The sequence below is a fragment of the Saccopteryx bilineata genome, chromosome 3, assembly GCF_036850765.1.
Source record: "Saccopteryx bilineata isolate mSacBil1 chromosome 3, mSacBil1_pri_phased_curated, whole genome shotgun sequence".
NCBI lineage: Eukaryota > Metazoa > Chordata > Mammalia > Chiroptera > Emballonuridae > Saccopteryx > Saccopteryx bilineata.
The window spans coordinates 235,981,273-235,990,756 of record NC_089492.1 but is presented as its reverse complement, the minus strand read 5'-3'; the positions used below and the strand labels follow the sequence as shown (position 1 = coordinate 235,990,756).

The window sequence follows — 9,484 nt, the reverse complement described above, 5'->3', positions numbered from 1 at the left end:
TATCAAATAATTAAATCTGGTTCTTTCCTGTTTGAGAATCTTAGGCCCTGGCTTGTTGGCTCAGTGGTAGAGTGTCAGCCCAGTGTGTGGATGTCCTGGTTCGATTCGTGGTTAGGGCACACAGGAGAAGTGACTATCTGTTTCTCCACTCCTCTGCCTCCGCCTTCTCTCCTTCTCTTCCCCTCCCACAGCCATGACTCAATTGGTTTGAGCTCATTGGGCCCAGGTGCTGAGGATGGGTCCATGGAGCCTCCACCTCAGGTGCTAAAAATAATTTAGTTGTAAGCATGGCCCCAGATAGGCAGAGCATTGGCCCCAGACGGGGTTTGCAGAGTGGATCCGGTCAGGGCGCATGCAGGAGTCTGTCTCTCTATCTCCCCTCCTCTCACTTGGAAAAAAAAGAAGAAAAAGAAAAATTCTTTCCTCAGTTTATCTCTCTCTCCTTGCATTTACTCTTAACAACAAGAAGCCAGAATGCATGTTTAACACTTTGCTTGGAAATCTCCTCAGCTATATGTCCAATATCATTGTAAATGAGTTCTGTTTTCTACATAACTGTGGGACACAATTCTACAAAGCTTTCTGCCGCTATGTAATAAGGAACCTCTTTCCTCAAATTTCCAATACTTGTTCCTCACTCACTTTTGAATCCTCACCACCAGCCACTTGAATGTCCATATTTCTACCAACAGTTTCTTCATGATGATTTAGGTATTCTGTAAGATGATGTTTGTTTCTATACCATGCTCCCCACTTCTGTCTGAGTCCTTACTCACGGCATTGTTAGCACTCATGTTTCTATTAACAATCTGTTTAAGATGAGATAGCCTTTTTAATCATGTTTCTCAAAATTTTTCCAGTTTCTATCCATTGCCCAATTCTAAGTCTATTCCCACATTTTAAAGTTCTGGTTACTAAGTTCTGTTTTGTTCTAGTAAATCCTATCTTCTTATTACATATCGAGATGTTTTTCAGTATAGTAATAATTGCTTAGCTAATTGGTAGTGATTTGCTTTTTCTCATCTACTCATTATACAACACTTTATTAGGCTTCAGATATACAGCAGGCCTGTGCCAGAGGGAATGGGATGCAAAGGTGTCCCATAGTCTAACAGGGGTCTCCAAACTTTTTACACAGGAGCCAGTTCACTGTCCCTCAGACCATTGGAGGGCTGCCAAATACAGTGGTCCTCTCACTGACCACCAATGAAAGAGGTGCCCCTTCCAGAAGTGCAGTGGGGGCTGGATAAATGGCCTCAGGGGGCCGCATTGCGGCCCGCGGGCCGTAGTTTGGGGACGCCTGGAGAATGTAAGTTCCATGACCTCTCCTGGCTGGGAGCCTGGTGCCCAGCAGTCATTCAATATTGGACAATATTATCAGAAGTCTGTAGTTATGGATGTGGAGTATATTTCTGTATTAATTTAACAATGGTAGCTTCTGAGGAGCCATGTTTAGCCTTCAAGTATTGCCTGTGAGTTGAAGGCTGGGGTCCCTGTAATTCTTTTCCTTGTGGCAGTTATTCCTCATAATGCCAAGTCTTAGTGATGCTTATTTTTAGTAGTTCACAACAAAATAGTTACTTATACTTAGTATCAATATAATTTTGAATAATGGTGCTGGAATGATACCTTTGTACCACAGTAGACGATGATTTTGGTCCCTATTAGTTTACTAACTTAGTGGGTTGAATGGTGGCTTCCCCTAGCATATGTCCGTCCACATCCTAACCCTAGAACCTGTTAATGGGACCATACTGAAAAGAAAAAGGGGGTTTTGCAGATGTAACTAAGTAATAATCTTGAGCTGAGATCATCTTGGATTATCTGGATTGACTTTAAATCCTATGACAAATGTACTTAGAAGAAAAGAAAGACACAGAGGAGAAGACTATGTGAAGATGGAGTCAGAGATTGGAGTGATGCAACCACAGGTCAGTGAATTCCTGCTGTTGGCAGAAGCTGGATGAGGCAAGGAAGGATTCTGCCCTAGAGCCTTGGGAGGGAATGCAGACCCAGTGATGACACCTTGACTTTGGACTTCTGACCTCCAAACCAGTGAAAGAATAAGTTTCTGTGGTTTTAAGCATCAAATTTGTGGTCATTTGGTAAAGCAGCCTAGGAAACTAATATGCTAGTTTATGTCAATTATCTAATTAAAGATTCTGCTGTGTTGTTTTATTTCATAATAATTTGGGAAAGTCAATATCTCCACTCTAGTTTTTATCCCCAACCAATGGAGCCATTGTTTGTTCTGTGGAGTTTGATGAAAACGGAAAGGTTAATGCTTCTGTATTATTTTTGCCTACTACGGATGCCTCAGAAAATCCATACAGTGAATGAATATGAATTTTCTGAATAAAGTTGCCTTAACAAATAATCTGGAGATTCAAATGCTTGTCAGAAAAATGACACTGGTCCTGGAGGGATGTTCCTATGCAGGAGAAGTTCCATTTACAAAACCCACAAGCTGGCAAAGTGGCTGGGTGAGGGAGCCAGGAGACCTTGCTTATTATGGTCCTATCTATCTCTGGGCTACTTTCTCTCTGTGCCTCCGGTACCTCTTCCTATGAGGGTGTTAGGCAAATTTATTTCTAGAAACCTTTTAAACTGAACTATCTACCCAACCTAGAGTATGTCCGCTTCCCTTTATTCATTCTTCCTCACCCTTTTAGTTTCCTTGCTATCACCCATCACAATTGGTATTTATATGAATACTTGCTTGTATGTCTGCCACAATTCCAAGTTCAAGAAACATACTGCACCTGGCATACCGCTTGGCATACAATACATATCACTAAAAATGTATAAAGCTCACAAAAATTAGGGGATATTTCAAAATGGATATGAAGTGACAAAAAAAGAAGCATTTGATTTTTTTATTAAATAAGAACATCTGAAAAACAAACAAATCAAAGAAAGTTGTTCAATTATGCAAATGAGATGCAAAACCAACTTTTATTTCATTGGTGAAAATGCACTGTACAAAAGGCTGAAAGGACTGGAGTATCGGCACATTCCCTGATCCCCTAATTTTTGTGAGCAGTGTATTAATAAATAAACAAATCCATGGGTGAACATTTTGAGTGGAGAACTAGAAAACATCTATTTACTCTATTTACTTTGGGGTCGGAAACAGACTGTTCAAGGACATTATTTTTGTTGTGGTTACGTCAAAAGCCATTGAATTTTAAGACTGAAAGATAAGAGGTCATTTAGTCCAACCCCCAACTGGATGGCATAAGTGGCCTCTTCAGCCTTCCTGACAAGCATGACCAAAATGGTTGGCTGAAACACCCATGGTTAAAGAACACTCAGTACCTCACTAATTCTGGGCTGTTTTGAATTCGCTTTCCTTTCCCACTTGTCCCACTCACTGCAGTCTTTATGGGAGCATTTTCCACACCCGATGGAGCAAAGGCCTGAAGTCTGCAGGTGGGAGGAGCAGGGGTAACCAGACTCAGCCTCATTTAAGAGTCTTAGAACCACTGACTCAAGGTCCGTCTTCCTGCTGGGTTTGCCTCTGCTTTCAGCCTCGCGGCACGCTGGGGGGTCCTCCTTCCCAAGTTCCCTATCCTCCTCCCTCGGGCGGGCCGCGGCCGCCTCGGGTCACCTGCGCGGCCGCCCTGGCAGTTCCGGATCCGCTTCCCCTCTCCAATTGGTTGTGGAGAAGGGGGCGCTGGCAGTCACCGTCCCTCCCTTCTCCCCTCTCCACGCGTTCCCCTACAGCTCCTCCTTCCCACACATTGGGCTACTCTCCTCTCTCCTGAGAGTTGCCCGGTCCCTTCGGCGAGGAGTTTGGAGCCGCCCCACTGCAGAGTCCGTGCCAGTTGAGCGTGAGCCACGCAAGTGCCAGAGCCCTGGTGCCGCCGCCATCTCTGCGTTCCGTCTGTGTTGGACCCCGCAATCGAGGTGGGATTCGCTTCTCTCTCCTTCGACCGCCTAGTGCCACCTTCTCCGGCTCTGGGCAGCTGCAGGAACTGGGCGCTGGGGCGCGCGTGGGACCGGGAGTTCGGGGCAGCCTGGCGGCGCCACCAGAGAAGCCAGCGCCCGGGGGGCAGCTGGAGGGGCGCCGGGGAGCTCTCGGTTTCCCCGGGGCTGGCAATCGGGAGGCCCTGCAGGCGAGGCGGGGGATCAGGGCGCACGGCTGAGGGTAGCCAGCCGAGCCTAGGCACACCTGCCAGGCGCAACCGAATGGACGTGCCAATCGGCCAACTTCTTTTCCAGGACTCCTTCTTACTTTGAAAACTGAAGGGATTGAGACGTAAATTAGTAAGTCTTGGGGCCCGGAGGAAAGATTTATTGGTTTGGATAACAAAACAAACCAAAACAGAACAAAAAATATGTTGTAGACCCGAGCCTCTGTTTTCCATCCGCTCTTGCTGTCCTCAAGCAAATTGAAAAAATAACTAGACCCAATCTCAACCAAAGCACTTATTTAAGGCAGTGCTTTTCAATCGCCTGTCTGCGGACCCATGCGAGTCTGGCAGAAGATAATCTTCTTACAACATCAGGGTCAGTAACTCTTTCGCGGACCTCAGGAAATTTCTTGCGGACGGGCAATTGAAAACCACTGATGTAAAGGGATTTGTCGAGGTGAGAAAAAGAGATGCAACCAGGGAACTACTTAGGAAACCTCAGGTATGATGAAGCCATCTAAGACATTGGTTATTGTGGGAGCTGTTTCTAGGACTTGTGTTTACAAACAGAGGATGACACTGGCTTTTTTGTAAGCCTGTGGGAGTTCCTTATATTGAGGGGTTGCTTGGAGTGACCTCTGTTAATGTTATTTTCATAAATATTAAAGTATATTGAAACAGACTCTTTAAGAGCTTTGGAATTGGAATCAGAATTTTGGTATGATTTGCCATGTGTTTGTGACACTGGGTAGCTTCACTTCTTTGGGCCTCAGTTTCCTCATTTGTCAAATTAGAGAGTTGGATTAACATTCCAAGAACCTTTTAATAATATCTAAGATATTTCCCAATTTGAAAATGTATAATTCTTGAACATGTTAGAGTCATAATTTTATAACATTCAAACATCACTAGATGCATAATTTCATGACATTGGTCTTGGCATTTTTGTTTATATGCATTCATGATTTATACTTTTAGGGTTTTTCAAATAAAAATTAAAGAGAAAAATACTTATAAAAGGGTTAAAAATATATAGTTTACATGTAAATACTTATATAATCTTTCATGCTACCTTAAAAAATCATGTTCAACTTTAAACCAGTATTTGCAACCCTACATCAAAACATGTGGCGTTAGCATAGTACTTACTCTCTTTAAGTATTGTACATTTGGAATGCATAAAAATTATTTTGGAGAAAAACAAAAATTTTACCTTTCCTTTCAATTACCGATCTTGAACAGTGTTTGTTACCTTTTAGCATAAAGTGTGTGCAGAATATTAAAAAAATGATTTCATCCTCTCTAAAATTAAGCTCAAGAGCAGAGATGCCAACTCTAGTAATGCATTTTAGTTGTCTTGGAACGAATCCCAGAAAATAGCAAAGTTTAAACTGATAAACCAGAAATTAGGAATTTTCTCTCTCTCTCTCTCTCTCCTCTCTCTCTCTCTCTCTCTCTCTCTCACACACACACACACACACACACACACACACACGTTATTCAAGAAGTAAGTGCTATACAGTGTCATCGAACCATTTATTTCCTTTTGATTAAAAAAACAACAATGAACAACTATAGAATGTTAGAAGAGCTTTTGTTGTTATTTGTAATTCAAAGCTATTTAAGGCTTAGTCATCAGTCATTAGGATAGGTTTAAAGTGGTCTGGCTCTTTTTAGTGGCTTTGATCTAAAATAATTTGTTTCCAACCGCATGTGTGTTGTATGCAGTTTGGGAGACTGGAATGGATTTTTAAATACTGTTTTATGAACATATTTGGACTTATTCTCTGCCTTTTTGCTTTTTGGGCTGGAAATATCATCAATCAATTGTTAAGGCATTTGTCTTCCCTCATATCCTCTGGCGAAGTAGATGATTAACTTCTTTGAAACAGATGCTCAGATAATTCATCGAACTGTTGAATGAATACAGAGTAGTTGAATTCAAATACGCTGGCTGCCCGTTGCTTTCTGGAAAACAGCTGGAAACAGTGGATGGAGCTGACTGCTCACAGTCCACAGCCAACTCATTCACGGCTTAGAAGCATCATTACGGTTGGCAGAGGTTCTGTTCCTTTTTTGTAACATGGGGATTTTACTTTCATGAATTTTCCAAGAAAAATCATTCATGCCCATGCCTTCACACTTAGATCACAATTATATAATCAAATGGTTTATGTTTGTGAAGTGCATTATCTTAGGGGGTCTTGGAAGTAAAATAAAAAGATCCAAAAAAAGAATTGTCTTGGCAGTTACTGTACTCCATATTTTCATACTTAGAGCCAAACACATATATAGTTCTGTGGAGTTAAAAATAAAGAAAATACCTTATCATCTGCTCTAATTCGTTTTCTTTTCTTTCTTTTTTTTTTTTAAGAGAGAGAGAGAGAGATAGAGAGAGAGATAGAGAGAGAGACAGGAATATAAAGGAAGAGAGAGAGATGAGAAGCATCTCGCAGTTGTGGCACCTTAGTTGTTCATTGCTTTCCCATATGTGCCTTGACCATGGGGCTCCAGCTGAGCCAGTTGCCCCTTGCTCAGGCCAGTGACCTTGGGCTTCAAGCCAGTGACCTTTGGGCTCAAGCCAGCAACCATGGGGTCATGTCCATGATGCCATGCTCAAGCCAGTGACCCTGTGCTCAAGCCAGATGATCCTGCGCTGAAGCTGGCAACCTCAGGGTTTTGAACCTGGGTCCTCTGCATCCCAGGCTGATGCTCTATCCACTGCGCCACTGCCTGGTCAGGCTAGTCTGCTTTAATTTTTAAGATTTTATGTGATTTACAAATTTTTATTTTAATTAAACCTAGACATATAATTTTTGGAGTTTCAATTTAAATTTGGTCTGCTTATAATTAGGAATATTCTTCTCAAATACTTTATAAAGTAGTGATATTATTTGTTGTCTTCTCACACACATGATCTTATTAAGTAAAAATTTCAAACACTAAACTATATCATCTATAGCAGGGGTAGTCAACCTTTTTATACCTACTGCCCACTTTTGTATCTCTGTTAGTAGTAAAATTTTCTAACTGCCCACCAGTTCCACAGTAATGGTGATTTATAAAGTAGGGAAGTCACTTTACTTTATAAAATTTATAAAGCAGAGTTACAGCAAGTTAAAGCATATAATAATAATTACTTACCAAGTACTTTATGTCGGATTTTCACTAAGTTTGGCAGAATAAATCTTTATGAAACAACTTACTATAGTTAAATCTTTTTATTTATACTTTGGTTGCTCCGCTACCGCCCACCATGAAAGCTGGAACGTCCACTAGTAGGCGGTAGGGACCAGGTTGACTACCATTGATCTATAGGAAAAAGTTACATAAAATAAATGCACTGGTTGACAAGTAACATACCAGATAATTATGAGGCAAGTACCCCACTATTCAATATGTAAGTGGAAAAGCATTGCTAATACCCTAAAACCTCTTGCTTGTTGTTGTTGTTGTTATTCTTCTTCTTCTTTTCTTCCCCCTCCCCTCCTCCACTCCTCCCCCACCCTCCCCCGCCCCTCCTCTTCCTCCTCCACCTCCCCTCCTCCTCCTCCTCCTCCTCCTTCTCTTCCTTCTCCTCCTCCTCCTCCTTCTTCTTCTCCTTCTTATTTTATGCCAATCCCTTCTAGCATGAAATGTTTCTGTTGAGAAATCAGCTGATACCCTACGGGAGCTCCCTTGTAGATAACTAACTGCTTTTCTCTTACTGCTTTTAAGATTATCTCTTTATCTTTAACCATTGTCATTTAATTATCTATGTCTTGGTGTAGGCTTCTTGGGTCTATCTTGTTTGGGACTTTCTGCACTTTCTGGACTTGTCTGTATTTTTCCTTCACCAAGTTAAGGACATTTTGATCATTATTTCTTTAAATAGGTCCCCCATCCTTTGCTTGCTCTCTTCTGTTTCTTATACCCCTATAATGTGGTTGTTATTATGTTTCATGTTTTCCCAAAGGTCTTTTAAACTATCTTCATTATTTTTAATTTCTTTTCTGCTCTGATTGGATATTTTTTTTCTACCTTGTCTTCCAAATCGCAGATTTGATCCTCTGCTTTATCCATCCTACTGTTTATTCCTTCCTGTGTATTCTTGATGTCAGTTATTTCTTACTGGTCTGGTTGTGTGTTTTCTATGTTCTTTTTCAGCTGTTGAGCATTCTATAATCATTACTTTGAACTCTATATCTGATAAATTGCCTACCTCCATTTTCTTTAGCTCTTTTTCTGGAGATTTCTCCTGTTCTGTCATTTGGGGCCTCTCTCTTTGTTTCCTCATTTTGGCTGCCTCTTTGCCTTTGTTTCTATGTATCTGAAAAATCTTCAATGACTTCCAGTCTTCTTGGGATGGCCTTATGTAGTACTGTATGACTTCTTATTTGTAATTTTTTCTGTCTCATATCTAGCAGAATATAAACCCCATGAAGGCAGATTTTTGTTATTGTTTTACTTACTATTGTATCCCTAGTATCTGAAATAAGATCTAGCCTATTCTCAGTCATTTTTTTAAAAAAAATTTAATTTATTGATTTTAGTGAGAGAGGAAGGGGGAGAGAGAGAGAGAGAGAGAGAGAGAGAGAGAGAAACAGGAACATCAAGCTGTTTCTGTATGTGCCCTAACTAAGGATTGAATCAGCTAACTTTGTGCTCTGGGAAAATGCTCTAACCAGCCAAGGTATCTGACCAAGGTGATTCTCAGTAATTTTTTTGTTGGTTGAATGCTGTTGCTGACAGTGGCTATTGTTTGTTTATTTTTATTGCTGGATATATTTTATGCTACATCTATTGTTTACTGATTTTGAGTATGGATAATGATGTCACCTCACTCTCTTCTTCCCTCCCTCTTTGCTGTAGCATGGATCTGTCTTCATTCCTTTTTATGGCCAAATAAAAATATTCCATTGTATGGATATACTACTTTTGTTTATTCATTCATCAGTTGATGGACTTTTGGATAGTTTTTCACTTTTTGATTATTATGAATAATGTTTCTACTAACATTTGTGAACAAATTTTTGTGGGAATGTATACATCTCTCTTGGGTATATATGGAGTAGGTCATATGGTAACACTATGATTAACATCTGAAAATCTGCCAAATTGTTTTCCAAAATAGCTTTCATCATTTTACATTTCCACCAGCAATATACAAGGGTTCTAATTTCTTTGTATCCTTGTTAACACTTTTTGTTGTTTGTACTTTTGATTATAGCTGTCCTAGTGGCTGTGAAGTGGTTTCTCATTATGGTTTTGATTTGCCTTTCCTGATGACTAATGATGTTGAGCATCTTTTCATGTGCTTATTGGACATTTTATATCTTTTTTGGAGAAGTGTTCTTTGCCCATTTTTT

General features: G+C 40.6%; 1 protein-coding gene across 2 annotated transcripts in view; it reads left to right on the top strand.

Moving 5' to 3' along the window:
• Positions 1-3,654: 3,654 nt before the first annotated feature.
• The window catches only part of LEPR (leptin receptor), a 122,588-nt gene continuing 116,758 nt past the window's right edge, over positions 3,655-9,484 (top strand). Inside the window, exon 1 of one of the 2 annotated variants that reach the window (XM_066268965.1) lies at positions 3,655-3,909. The gene's annotated coding sequence lies outside the window, so the exon portion shown is untranslated. The remainder of the gene's footprint in view (positions 3,910-9,484) is intronic. The other variant, XM_066268966.1, reaches the window with a different exon arrangement.